This window comes from Brassica napus (genome assembly GCF_020379485.1).
Source record: "Brassica napus cultivar Da-Ae chromosome C5 unlocalized genomic scaffold, Da-Ae chrC05_Random_32, whole genome shotgun sequence".
NCBI classification, from domain to species: domain Eukaryota; kingdom Viridiplantae; phylum Streptophyta; class Magnoliopsida; order Brassicales; family Brassicaceae; genus Brassica; species Brassica napus.
In genome coordinates, this window is record NW_026014285.1 from 1 (window position 1) to 13,394 (window position 13,394).

At 41.8% G+C, this 13,394-nt stretch overlaps 2 pseudogenes; both read right to left on the bottom strand.

Annotated features, from left to right (window-relative positions):
- Positions 1 to 55: 55 nt before the first annotated feature.
- On the bottom strand, positions 56 to 1,505 carry LOC125594834 (annotated as a pseudogene).
- Positions 1,506 to 2,373: 868 nt separating this feature from the next.
- On the bottom strand, positions 2,374 to 4,082 carry LOC125594832 (annotated as a pseudogene).
- Between the last annotated feature and the right edge of the window lie 9,312 nt (positions 4,083 to 13,394).

Here is a 13,394-nt window from a genome sequence, read left to right on the forward strand (position 1 = left end):
AATAACCTTCATACCCGTGGTTCCCCCCCTGAAGCCACCTCACCCATGGACACACCTCAGCCGCAAAGTCCTCAAGTCACAGGCTCTTTTAACAGCGACTTCCTCGATCCCTATATGATTCACTCCTGGCCTATGCCTTCATTTTCGCCTGCTCTGTCGCTAGGCAAAAGGTCCCACTCAGGCTTCCACGCACAGACCGTGCCCGTCCTTAAGTCTCCGTTAACCATACGAATGGAACATAGAGAACCCCAGCTCCTCCATCTTTTTAATCACATGAGCTGGCGGCGGTGCAGCACCGGTTATAAAGGAAACCTTCCCCGGAAGCGGCTTCTTCTCGGATCACTAGCGTTAACGATCATGTTCAGTATAGTTGGTGCACCTCCCATGTGAGTCACCTTGTTTTGACAATGTTATCGAATATACCCTTGTTTGCGGTAACGTTCCTCAAACATATATTACTCCCACCAATCGCGGTAACACCCCAGAATAAGCACCAGCCGTTGCAGTGAACATCGGATTAGTCCAGAGGTAAGTAGGGGATGAGTGCATTTCGTTGAGTAAACCCGTAGCCAGAGAATTCAAATAAGCGCCTCTGTGACTATAAACAACACCCTTGGGGCTCGAAGTGGTGCCTGCTGTGTAGTTCAGAGAGATTGCATCACACTCGTCCTTTGTCTTATAACTTGGAAGTTCGATTTCCCCATGGAGACAACATCTTCGTACTCCCATCAACCTCTTCTTGTTCCCCCCCGAAACAACAAGAGGTTCTTGGATCAAGACCAAAAGAGGGACCTTCTCGCCTTTCTTGGAGAGGAATCTCGCAAGCTCCCTGAGCTATTTGGAGAAACTGATGATCTGCGAAAAGCACTTTGGTCTCTGAGTGTTTTAGCAAAACGGATACGAGTGCGGAGTCGTGGCGGATGTTGAGTGTACAGAGCAAGCTCCAGCCATGGGAACAGCGAAATGTAACTCGACCATAGCTGGCACCGTTTGGAGCCAACACCGAAACCTGATCAAATCCGACACACATCACTAACGACAAAATTTCGATACAAAGTCGAAAACTTATTTTCGAGCTTGAGGAATTGAACTCTTAAATAAGAACGATCTACGTAATACAAAAGGGTCTCCAAAGATGCATATGCACACAAAGGTAAAGAAAAGGTTCTGACCACATCGCCGGAGGAGATACCGAGTTGGGAGAGAGCGGAGGCGACTCTGACGCAGCGGTCACGGGTCTGCCGCCACGTGTAGGTGACGGGACCGTAAACTACGGAGGTTCTGTCGGCGTAGACGACGGCGGATCGATCAAGGAAGCTGAGGGAGTGAGAGTAAGGAACGTAGTTGGCCGTTGACTTCATAGTTCCCTCATCCTTTTTCTCTCTTTTATTTTTTTTGGTACGCCGGAAAGTGATTTCGTTCGTTCAGACGACTAGCGAAAAAGTGCTTATCATCAATGGGGTAAAGAGTTCTTATCAGCTATCCTACAAGGCAGCTGTATCCATAATGGTAATGATTGCTGGAGAAAAGAAGAGCATGTATATGGCCGGCCCATAATCAGCCACTTGGTTCCATCTTCGTGCTTCGCTTCGTATGAGTGCTTTTGTCTAATAGTGAAAGCCCAACTCTCCTCTTGGGCCTTGCTTGATTGCTTGATTGCTTGATTGCTTGTGTAATTCTCCTTCAAATGAGATACACTGCCAACTAGGGCTGTCAAATATGGTAAAACCGAACCGTACCAAACTGAACTGAACCAAATAAAAAATATGGTTGGTTTTGGTATATACCATATAAACGGAATAGATATGATTTTTAAAAACCCGTAGGATTTTAGTTTGGTTTATAACAGATTAACACCGAACAAAAGTAGAAACATATAAATATGTACATATTTTATAACGTCACATGAAAATCTATTTGTTATATAAGTTCTTCTTTTGTTAATAATTATTACCATATTTTTTTATAGTAATAAAAAATCCTAATTTGAAAATACTAAAATATAATTAAATAACATTCATCGCAACTGAAACTCTTCTTTTTTTAATCATTTTTGTTTTCTTTTAGCATTGATTAAATTGAAGTGAAAGTTATAAATTTGATGGATAATAACTAGAAAAAAAATTATTCACCACTTTTTTCTTATTTATAAACGAACAGAGTTTCACTCGAAGAAGCATGACTTCGAAGCATGATTTTGATGAACACTAACATAGAAGAGTGGAAAAGCTTTTCTTTCATGCTTCTCTTTTGTTTTTTATTTTTGATTTTCCAAGGTAACGATAAATTTTTAAAAGACATGATCAGAGTTCTAGTGTTTAAGGAGAGTATAAATACTAAAGAGATTCATGTGTTGTTGAGCTGTGGTGGTGTCATCTCTTAAGTCGTGAGAAGAAGATAGACGAGTCCTTTTAGATATTCCACTATTTCGGATCCTCCGCTTCGAAGTTCCAAAGACTCTATCCCCAAATGTGATTGGTACCTAACAGATGAAAAGGAGGAGTACCATATGAATCATAATAATAATTTGATTTCAAAGGAATCACAATCACAAGTGGTATTATGTATGTAAAGAAGGGACAAGAGCTACCTCTTCATATGGTATCCTTTTCTGGTCGCACGAACTATCATTTCCATCTGGAAGACATAACCTTTACTCACACATGAGCTTATCACTCTTCAAGCACCGATTTCTTGTATAGCCTTCCAATAAGGAAGTTGAGTGGAAGTTAGTCGTGAAAATACGGACTGATTCAGTAGAAGAACACAAGTAGTTGATTTCTTTTTTTTTTTTTTTTTACCTGAATGATCCGGTTAAATCAAATACGGCCAGGCCATAATAGTGTTTGAGCTAGCACATTTGCTCCTCTGCTTGTGAGTTTCGCCTAAGTTCCACCCGTGCACACCACCACCTTTTACATATCGTGTACCAGTCACTATACTTGCATTCGTCTCTAGTTGTTTCCTTCATGACATAGACAACAAAGTCGAATTATAAAAAAAATCACTATAAGCTAATGAGATTTGTAAAGGATGAAGAAACTTTACATACTTGATGAACTTGGCAAATACTTTGGCTGCACAGAGAAAAGCGAGTTAGATCAACAAAAGACAAGTCGATAAAACAAAAATTCAGTAAGGTGATTCTTACATGATGTGAAAGATCAGCATCCATGATTACAACGAAATCACCTGTAGCATGCTTCAAACATGGATATATGCCGTTTCCTGCGTGCCAAGAAGACCAATAACGGTCCACTTCTCTTGTAAAGCAAAGTTAGAAGATGATGAAGTTACAGATACATACCCAAACCAAGCTCTTGGCTCTAGCTCTTAAAAGCTGCATCACAAAAAAAAACAAAAACACAAGTTCACCTGAACCGAAGAATACAAACTGATTACGTAATTCAGATTCAAACTAACTCTGTTATTGTACTCACATGCGGTCTTCACCATACAAGTCCTGCAGTGTTTGACAATTTCTTGAGTGCCATCAGGACTCCCATCATCCACAACAATTATCTCAAAATCACATCCCTAAACACCATTCAACAAGTGACCAATTTTCCTTAGTATTGGTATAAATTCTCAATAACATTCGACAGACAAGAGTCTACTAACAAGTTCAAATCGATTAACCACAACCAGAATCAAGAATTCTAGCTTCTCCGATCACTAAACCAGAGGTTCTATCTATCACAACCCATGAAACAACTTGTAATACTGTTTGACGGATCGTTCACTTAGTTACTAGCTCATAAATAAAGTTTGGATCTTTAATGTAAACCATGATCCATCACTGCTGATCCTTTCATACTGATCACTAATGGGCGATCGGATTCGAATTCTCACTAAATGGGATCCAGATTATATATATGATCGGTCGCAAACAAAGACTTGTTTTTTTTTTTTTACCGGAGATGCTTGAAACATGAGTAGACATAAGAAGCAATGTTGAGGCCCTCGTTGTACGTAGGACGATACGCTATACTTATACTTCTTCGCTCTCTCCTTTCCTCTCCCTTCTCCTCCGCCATAGCAGCCGATCAAAAGCCTAACTTTTACTACGGAGAGAGCTTTCTTCGTCGTCTTAATCCGCCTGTGAAAGCCACCGTCGTCTACAAAAGAAACAAGGACTAGAAATTAATATTAAAATATAGGGGGCCCAAGCAATTTTAAAATTGGGCTAAAGTGATTAATGGCCGTAATGTAAGGCCCAATTATCATAATAGAGCTTTTAAAAAACAGCTAACGACTCTCTCCGTTCATCTGCTAAAGTGATCAAGAGGATTTAGTGTAGGCGATGATTAAACTTTATCACGATTGAGAGGATATCATTGACAATGAAAACTGTCTCCCTCGAACATCATATTTTCCTAAATAACTTAAATAAATAAAAATCTGAATCTCCCTTTGTTACTTTTCAAAGTCAATTCCAAAATCGTAATCCATAAATAGCCATAAATTCAATAACATAATAAATCCCGAAATATAATAAAAGCATAAAATCCGCAAATCTGAAAAGACAGAAATAAAACTCCCAAGCACCAGCCCGATAGCAATCACTCCTGCTCGTCAGTCTCATCTGAAAGAGAGGAAATGAAGGAGTGAGTAACATGAGAGTTACTCTGTGAGGTTGGGATGCTAAACACGCAAACCACTGACTTGAGTAAATAGAACTCCACTATGGAAGTTTAGCTCTAACATGAACAAACAAGATGCCTAAAGCATCACACACAACAAACAATGCGATAATAGCATATAGCTAGTCCATACACCCCGCATCTCCTCATAGGATATATATATACATACGCTGCGTCGCTAGTACAGTCTATCTCTGTACCCCCGCCCTCCAAAGCTGCGTCGAATGCAAACGTCTCTGCACACCCACTCCCCCACACAATCTGCGTCGCTAGCCCAGACGTCTCTGAGCCCCGCCCACCAAAGCTGCGTCGCTAGTCCAAACATCTCTGGACCCCCCGCCCTCTCACCTAGTCCCTACTCATAACTATGTATATACATATATATATAGCATCTCTTAACATCACATCAAATCAAACGTTTGAATCCTCTAGACCCCTAGTTCCAGTTTACAATGATGAACTGACTAACAATCAAGACTCAAACAGACTCAATTCAAACAGACGGATCATGATTCGAAATCTAAACTACGATAGAGAGAATTCTACACTGGTACGGGATTTACAGAATAACCCCTCACCTTAGCAATGTCGAAAAGTGATAGCTATGAACTCCAGCTGCTCAAACAAACTCAAAATCTCGAAATCAGGGAGAAAAATCGAGTCAGAACGCCCTTCGAACGGTCCAAAACGGATAACCGCAGCTGGTCAAAAAGCAACCCTGGCAAGGGTCAACCCGGTCAACCTTTGACCAAATTGAAATCGAATTGAACCACCCCGTTTTCCTTAACCGAGTTCGATTTCAATTGGACCAGATTCAAATCAATTTCAAATCGGTTTAACCGGAATCATTCCCAATAACCATCAAAACCGAAAATCAATTGAACAAACCAAACCAAACCGGCTTGACTGGTCACGGCTTGACTCGCTGAGTCGACTCGGCAGAGTCACCGAGTTACCGGCAAGTCACCGGAGACCGTCGCCGGCGGGCGCCAACAATGGTGGTGGCTTACCGACAAATCACCGGCGGCGGCGGAGGCGCGCGGCGGCGGCTTCCCGGTGGCGGACGGACGGTGGCCGGCTACGGTGGCTCCGCGAACGTCCGGCGGAGACGGTGGTGCGTGAGATTCACGCGCGAATCTTCTTCTCTTCGCGCTGTGGGCGCGTCGCGGTGGCTTTTCCGGATGAAACTCCTACTCCTGCCCCGGACTCGTCTCGACGTCACGACACACGGTGGCTTTGAAAATCGCGAGAAACCCATGGTTAGAAAGATATCGACGATTTACTACAATGACAACACTTAACAATCGGAAAGGCGTTCACTATTACCTAGGGCGTGAGGCGGCAGCGGCGTGACGGATCTGATCTCATGTCGACGGTGACTGAGACAGTTCACCAATATCTCTCTCTGACGGCTCAAAATTTGCAGAGGTTCGACGCCTTAGACTTTTTTCTGAATAAACTAATAGGCTTGCTCTTTTTAAATAAGAACTCACCTAGGTTTTCCTGCAAATTGATTGGGCTTTGCTGGGCCTGCGGAATTAGGGTCGTTACAATTCTCCCCCCACAAATAAGAAATTCGTCCCCAAATTCGGCTCCTGAACCTACTGTCCAATACTGTCCTAAAAGCTCTGGATAATCAATCCTCATCTGAGTCTCGCCTCCCAGGTTTCCTTCTAGATCACGTCTCTCTCCCAACGAACTTTAACTAAACTGGTCATCATCTCCTAAACAACTTTCACTTGCCGATCTAAAATCTCAACTGGCTGACAAGGTGCATACAATTTTTTTTTGCCATGAGCATTTAGCGGCTGCTGCAAAATGAGCTTTGGCCCTCTCCCGACCTTCCTCAAACTTGACATATGAACCACATCATGGAAGTCTGATACACTGCTGATAAAATAACTGCAATCAACTGCTCCAATTCGCTCCACCGGAGGATACAGTCCAATGTACCTCGGTTTTAGTTGCTTCAGCTTATGAGTCTTAAGTCCTCCTGAAATGTCATTATTTCAGGTACACTAGATCACTCATATGTAACTCCAAATCCGTACGGCGCTTTGCTGCATAAATCCTCTGCCGTCATGGGCTTCCAAAGCCAATCCTTGAGCATGTCCATTTGCTATACCATCTCTTGAACCATTAATAGTTTAACTCATGTCACTCCCTCACTTTGGTCCAACAAAGTGGTATACGACAAGGCCTACCATAAATAGCCCTCATACGGTCTCATCTCAATGCTCGAACGATAGTTGTCGATGTAGGCAAACTCTGCTAGATGTAATGCTTTCCGATCTTCCATCCCACTGTAAGACGCAATCCTTGAGCATGTCCTCTAAGTCTGAATAGTCCCCTTTGACTAACCATATGTATGCTGATAATAAGTTGTATTTCTGTGGATCTTTGTCCCAAGTTCCTTCTGAATGACTCCAAAAATGTAGACATGAACTTCGAATCCCAATCGATACAATGTTGACATCCATGAAACCTCTCAAACTCAATAATGTAGGTCTGTTCCAACTGATTAGCTCTAAATGTCTTCTTAATTTACTTAGGAAATAGGCTGACTTGGTAAGTCTATCCATGACTACCCATGTGGCATTCTTTCCACTATTTTAAAATCCAATAACAATGTCCATAATCACCATGCCTCATTTCCACTCCGGCAAAGCAAGCTCAAAAATAACATAATAGATAACTGATCCTCTGTCATAGCCATCTACATGTTTGACACTGTGACGCAATGAAGCTACAACTCTCTTCATAATACCCAATTATAGTTAACACTTCATATCTTTGTACCCCTTGTGTTCCCGATGGGTAGAGAAACACAAGTGATGTATTTGCTGTAAGGTCCCTTTTCTTAACAGTTTATCGTCCACACACACAACTCGGTTTCGGTACAGGTACATCCCGCTCAAATTATCCCGCTCAACACTTATGATATCCAATACTCCCCATCTCGATCGTCTTCCAAAGCCATAACGCTAACATGCACTTGGCGTATCCTTCATAGCAAGACTGCCTGCTCCAAAGTCCCAAGGCTATCTGTCTCTCTCCATCGACAGTAATGGCACACAATCTGAGACTAGCAAATGTCCCAGTAAACTCATGAACCTCTTTGGTTCCTGATATGTCGCTCATGTGCCTGCCCAAGGCATTTGTCACATGGTTGTCTTTACCAGATGGTATTTAATATCCAAACTGTAGCCTGCTACCAACTCAATCCACTGCACTATCCAAGTACAAGTTTTAATGAATGAAGATAAATTTCAGACTCCAATCATCCCAGAGAATCTAAACTTCCTTCTTGTACAATTACAATCTCCAAAACTATAACGCAAATACCACTGCAGCCACTACGAATCATGAATAGGGTAGTGGGTCTCGTGAGGTCTCAACTGATGCAATATATATAGAATGACCTGATCCTCATGCATCAATACACAATTTGCAAACGCTCATCATGCTCCCTCTACTCCAAGAATAACTCAATGGGTCGTCGATGAGTACAATCGCGCACTTGTCCAAGTGTTCGCGAAAGACATCATTCATAAGCTTCTCAAATGCTATCGGTGCATTCGTCGATCCAAAATGATATCACCAAAACTCATAATATCCATAACATATATGGAAACCCACATTCCGTACATACTCCTCAACTATAGCAATCTGATGATGTCATGATCTCAAGACAACCTTCGGGAACTGTGAACCTCCATGCAGCTAATTCAACAACTCATCAATATGATGTTTACCATGTTCAAGTCTATGTAGTCGATACAAAGCCTGAAAACTCCCATCATTTTTTCTTTACAAACAACACTGGTGCTCCCCACGGCGAATTACTCGGCCTAAATAAATATCCTGTCTGATGAATCTTCCATATGTTCTTTCAGCTCAGCCATCTCTGCTGGCGCTAATCGGTATAGAACTCGTTAAACCGGTGTTGTCCCTGACTCCAACTCGATCGTAAGAACATCTCCTCTGGCTGGTGACAGCCCTTCCAAGGCCTCAAATACATCTCCATACTCTAAGATAACTAGAAGATCGTGCAACTCATGTTGACCATCGAAATGATCACCAAAATCTATTTACTCCCCATATCCAATAACTCCTCTGCATGTAGCATGTATGCAAATAAAATCTGCTCTGCTCCAGAAATGTGAACTCTCACCCTCAGGCAATCCAACAGTACTCGATGTCGTGATAACAAGTCCATCCCAAGAATGATATCGCAAAACACAACTCCATCTTTAACGAGTCTCTGAACCAATCGGCCCTCCAAGCATAACTGGTACACCACAATCAATATAAATAGCTCCCAACATTTCTATGTCAGCTGTCCGAACTGACACATCTCTGAAATGATCAACACTGCCAAAAGCGATCCCCCACGAGTTGTTGCACAACGATACATCAATGAAATGATCAACACTCCGATATAACACAACGCAAGTTGTCGCACCCCAATCCAAAAGCGATCCCCCACGAGTTGTCGCACTGAAATGATCAACACTCCGATATAACACAACGCAAGTTGTCGCCCCCAATCCAAAGCGATCCCCCACGAGTTTACAAAATAATCATGCCTCCATGGCAGTAACTATACTCATACACACGAATAACACATGCCAACTCATGGCTCACATCTCATACCACATAATCTCCAATAACAAAACTCGTGGAGAGATGGCTTTGAAGTTTGGGTGGTGGAAACAACGTCACACATCCACATGTGGACAATTTCTGAACAGGCTGACGAAACTGATACACACCTGAGCAATCTATCAACTGTGACATCATCCATCTCTCGAACATCTGGCTGAAACCTTGTTAGCTAGAGAGCGGATGGCGATGATAAACTCATCGTCAATAAAAAGACAATTGGGTTAGAAGTTACTGAACGGAAAGGTGTTGTATTTTTCTTTCTTTAAAACTCCAAATCCCCGATTCAAAAATCTTTTAAAATCGATTAAACCGAATTAAAACCGAGTCAAAACCGAGTCGAAACCACGTCCCAACAAATCGCCATCCCGGGTCAGAGCTGGAACGGAACCCCGCTCTGATACCAAATTATAACACCCGTATTTTCCGAAATAACTTAAATAAATAAAAAATCTGAAATCTCCATTTATTATTTCTCAAAAGTCAACTCCAAAGTCGTAATCCATAAATAGCCATAATCCAAATAACATAATAAATCCCGAAAATATCAATAAAGCATAAAATCCGCAAGTCTGAAAAAGACAGAAATAAAACTCCCAAAGCACAGCCCGATAGCAATCACTATTGCTCGTCAGTCTCATCTGAAAGGGGAAGGAAAGGAGGGGTGAGTAACAGGGGAGTTACTCCATTAGGTATGAGATGCTAAACACGCAAACCACTGACTTGAGTAAATAGAACTCCTAATATGGAAGTTTAGCTCTAACATGAACAAACAAGATGCCTAAAGCATCACACAACACAAACAATGCGATGATAGCATATAGCTAGTCCATACACCCCGCATCTCCTCATACCGATATATATATACATACGCTGCATCGCTAGTACAGTCTGTCTCTGTACCCTCGCCCTCCAAAGCTGCGTCGAATGCAAACATCTCTGCACCCATGCCCCACACAATCTGCGTCGCTAGCCCAGACGTCTCTGAGCCCCCGCCCACCAAGCTGCGTCGCTAGTCCAAACATCTCTAGACCCCCGCCCTCTCACATAGTCTCTACTCATAACTATGTAACATACATATATATATCGCATCTCTTAACATCACACACTCAAATCAACGGTTGAATCCTCTAGACCCCTGGTTCCAGTTTACAATAATGAACTGACTAACAATCAAGACTCAAACAGACTCAATTCAAACAGACGGATCATGATTCGAAATCTAAACTACGATAGAGAGAATTCTACACTGGTACATGATTTACGGAATAAAACCATCACCTTAGCAATGTGGAAAAGTGATAGCTATGAACTCCAGCTGCTCAAACAAACTCCAAATCTGAAAACAGGACGAAAAATCGAGTCAGTACGTCCTTCGAACGGTCCAAAACGGATAACCGGCAATCTGGTCAAAAAGTCAACCCGCTAGTCAAAGCTCAACCCGGTCAAAACCCTTGACCAAATTGAAATCGAATTGAATCACCCGTTTTCTGTAACCGAGTTCGATTTCAATTGGACAGATTCAAATCAATTCAAATCGGATTAATCCAACCAAAAATCAATTCCCAATAACCAATCAAACCGAAAATCAATTGAACAAACAAAACCAAACCGGCTTGACTGGTCACGGCTTGACTCGCTGAGTCGACTCGGCCGAGTCACCGAGTTACCGGCGAGTCGCCGGAGACCGGTCGCCGGCGGCGGCACAACGGTGGTGGCTTACCGACCAACCACCGGCGGCGGCGGAGGCACGGTGGTGATGCGGCAGCGGCTTCCTGGCGGCGAACGGACGGTGGCCGCTGTCGGTGGCTCCGGCGAACGTCCGGCGGAGACAGTGGTGCATGAGATTCACGCGCTAATCTTCCTCTTGCGCGTGTAGGGGGCGTCGCGGCGGCTCTCCGGATGAAACTCATGCCCCGGACTCGTCTCGACGTCACGAACACACTGGTGGCCTTGAAATCGCGAGAAACCCAATGGTTAGAGAGATATCGACGATTGACTAAATGGCCAACACTTAACCAATCGAAAAGGCGGTTTTGGATTACCTAGGGCGTGAGACGGCGGCGGCGTGACGGATCTGATCTCAGTCGACGGTGGCTGAGATAGTTCCCCAATATCTCTCTCTGACGGCTCAAAATCTGGAGAGGTTCGACGCCTTAGACTTTTTCTGAAAACTAATAAGGTAGCTCAGTTTAAATAGGAACTCACCTAGGTTTCCTGCAAATTGATTGGGCTTTGCTGGGCCTGCGGAATTGGGTCGTTACAATCACGTTCCTCCTGCCTATAATCAAGTGGCCAAGTTGCTTGCATTGCCCATAGCAAACTCAGTGTCTTTTTCTTTGTCACAAATGTTCAAGGCAAATGATTTTTATTGCATTTTTGTGCCATTTCTTCTTGAATACCTTTACACCAAATTTAGGGACATAATTGACTATGACACACCACACGTTGTAGCTTATTTATATGCAAATTGTAATTTATGTGTTTTTTGTGATACAAAATGGTTTTATAATAGTGATAATATAGTGATTGAAACTCCAAAAGACACACTCCTATTTCTATTGCTAGAGGAGTACGTATCAACTGATGGGAGTAAAGAGAACCACTTTTTGTGAGTTGAAGATGTCACGACAATGACATGTATGAAGCTGTTTGTGAAAATGGAATGAAAATCGAAGAAATTACTGAACTCTTTAATGATTAAGTGACTAGAGTAATAAGGTCGCGACTCTCGAGGTGAAGAAAAGGAATCTAAAGAAAATTTATAAACTGAAGAAGCTTTAAAGTAAGAAGAAGGTATACATATTTTTGAGTTAAGGAAGCTTATTGCTGAGAGATGGATGAAACTTTATGAATGAATGTTGTGAATAACATACAAAGCTGATTTTGAAAGTGGTCTAGAGAATACGGTATCTGAAGTTGGACGACACTTCATACCATAGATAATTCGAGAATTCTATGCTTAGCTTCCTTCTGAAAAAATCAAAGGTAATCATGTTAGGGTGGAAGTTAGATGAAAAAAATGTGTTTAGTTTGAAAGAAATAAACAAAGTTTTCGGTCTTCGATGGATAAACAAAAATAAGAGGAGTTGTTTAGGAATGATGAAATAGATCTGAATGAAGTCGCTAGGTTTCTGACGGATGGTAAGGTTAGTTTGTGATCAAAATTGACTATCTCGAATTTCTTAGTCACGTTAATTAATAACGTCTACACTATTTTATTTTCAAACGGGATACCTACAACAAATCCAAGTGTACTCAACCTGACAAAGCTAAACTCATTTATAAAATTGGACTGTCTTTGAAATTTAACTTCGGAGAGTTGGTATTTCGTCAAGTGTTTAATACTGAGGCTTGGAACGATCCAAAATTCTTGAGACATTTAAGAAGCCTGTGGACAAATGTAATGTGATGAGAAGAAAAGAGCTAAGAAAATGGAAGGAACTTCATAGGATCAGCTGAAAAAAGGCAAAAGCTATCTGCAAGTGCATAAGGCAAAATTGTAAGGTCAAGTAAAAAGAGATCGATAAAGTTTTCAAAGCTGCTCTAAAAAGAAAGTAGAAAGTGAAAAATCTCAACTGATGAGGACTCTTCATGTGAAGACGAAATAGAATTTGAGAAATCTATAATAAAAATCAAAAAAAGAGGAACTGATTCATCTCTTCGTCAACAACACACGAGTCGTGTGCAAAAGGGGTGGTCTTGAAGAGTTGCGCAGTTCCTCTTATATTAAGATTTCTTCAATTCTTTTCGTCTTCACATGAAGAGTCCTCATCAGTTGAGATTTCTTCAACTTCTACTTCTTTTTAGAGCAGCTTGAAACTTTATCGATCTCTTTTTACTTGACCTTACATTTTGCCTTATGCACTTGCAGATAGCTTTGCCTTTTTCTCAGCTGATCCTATTGAAGTTCCTTTCCCTTTTCTTAGCTCTTTTTCTTCTCATCCATTACATTTTGTCCACAGGCTTCTTAAATGTCTCCAAGAATTTTGGATCGTTCCAGCCTCAGTATTAACACTTGACGAATACCAACTCTCCGAAGTTAAATTTCAAAGACAGTCCAATTTTATAAATGAGTTTAGCTTT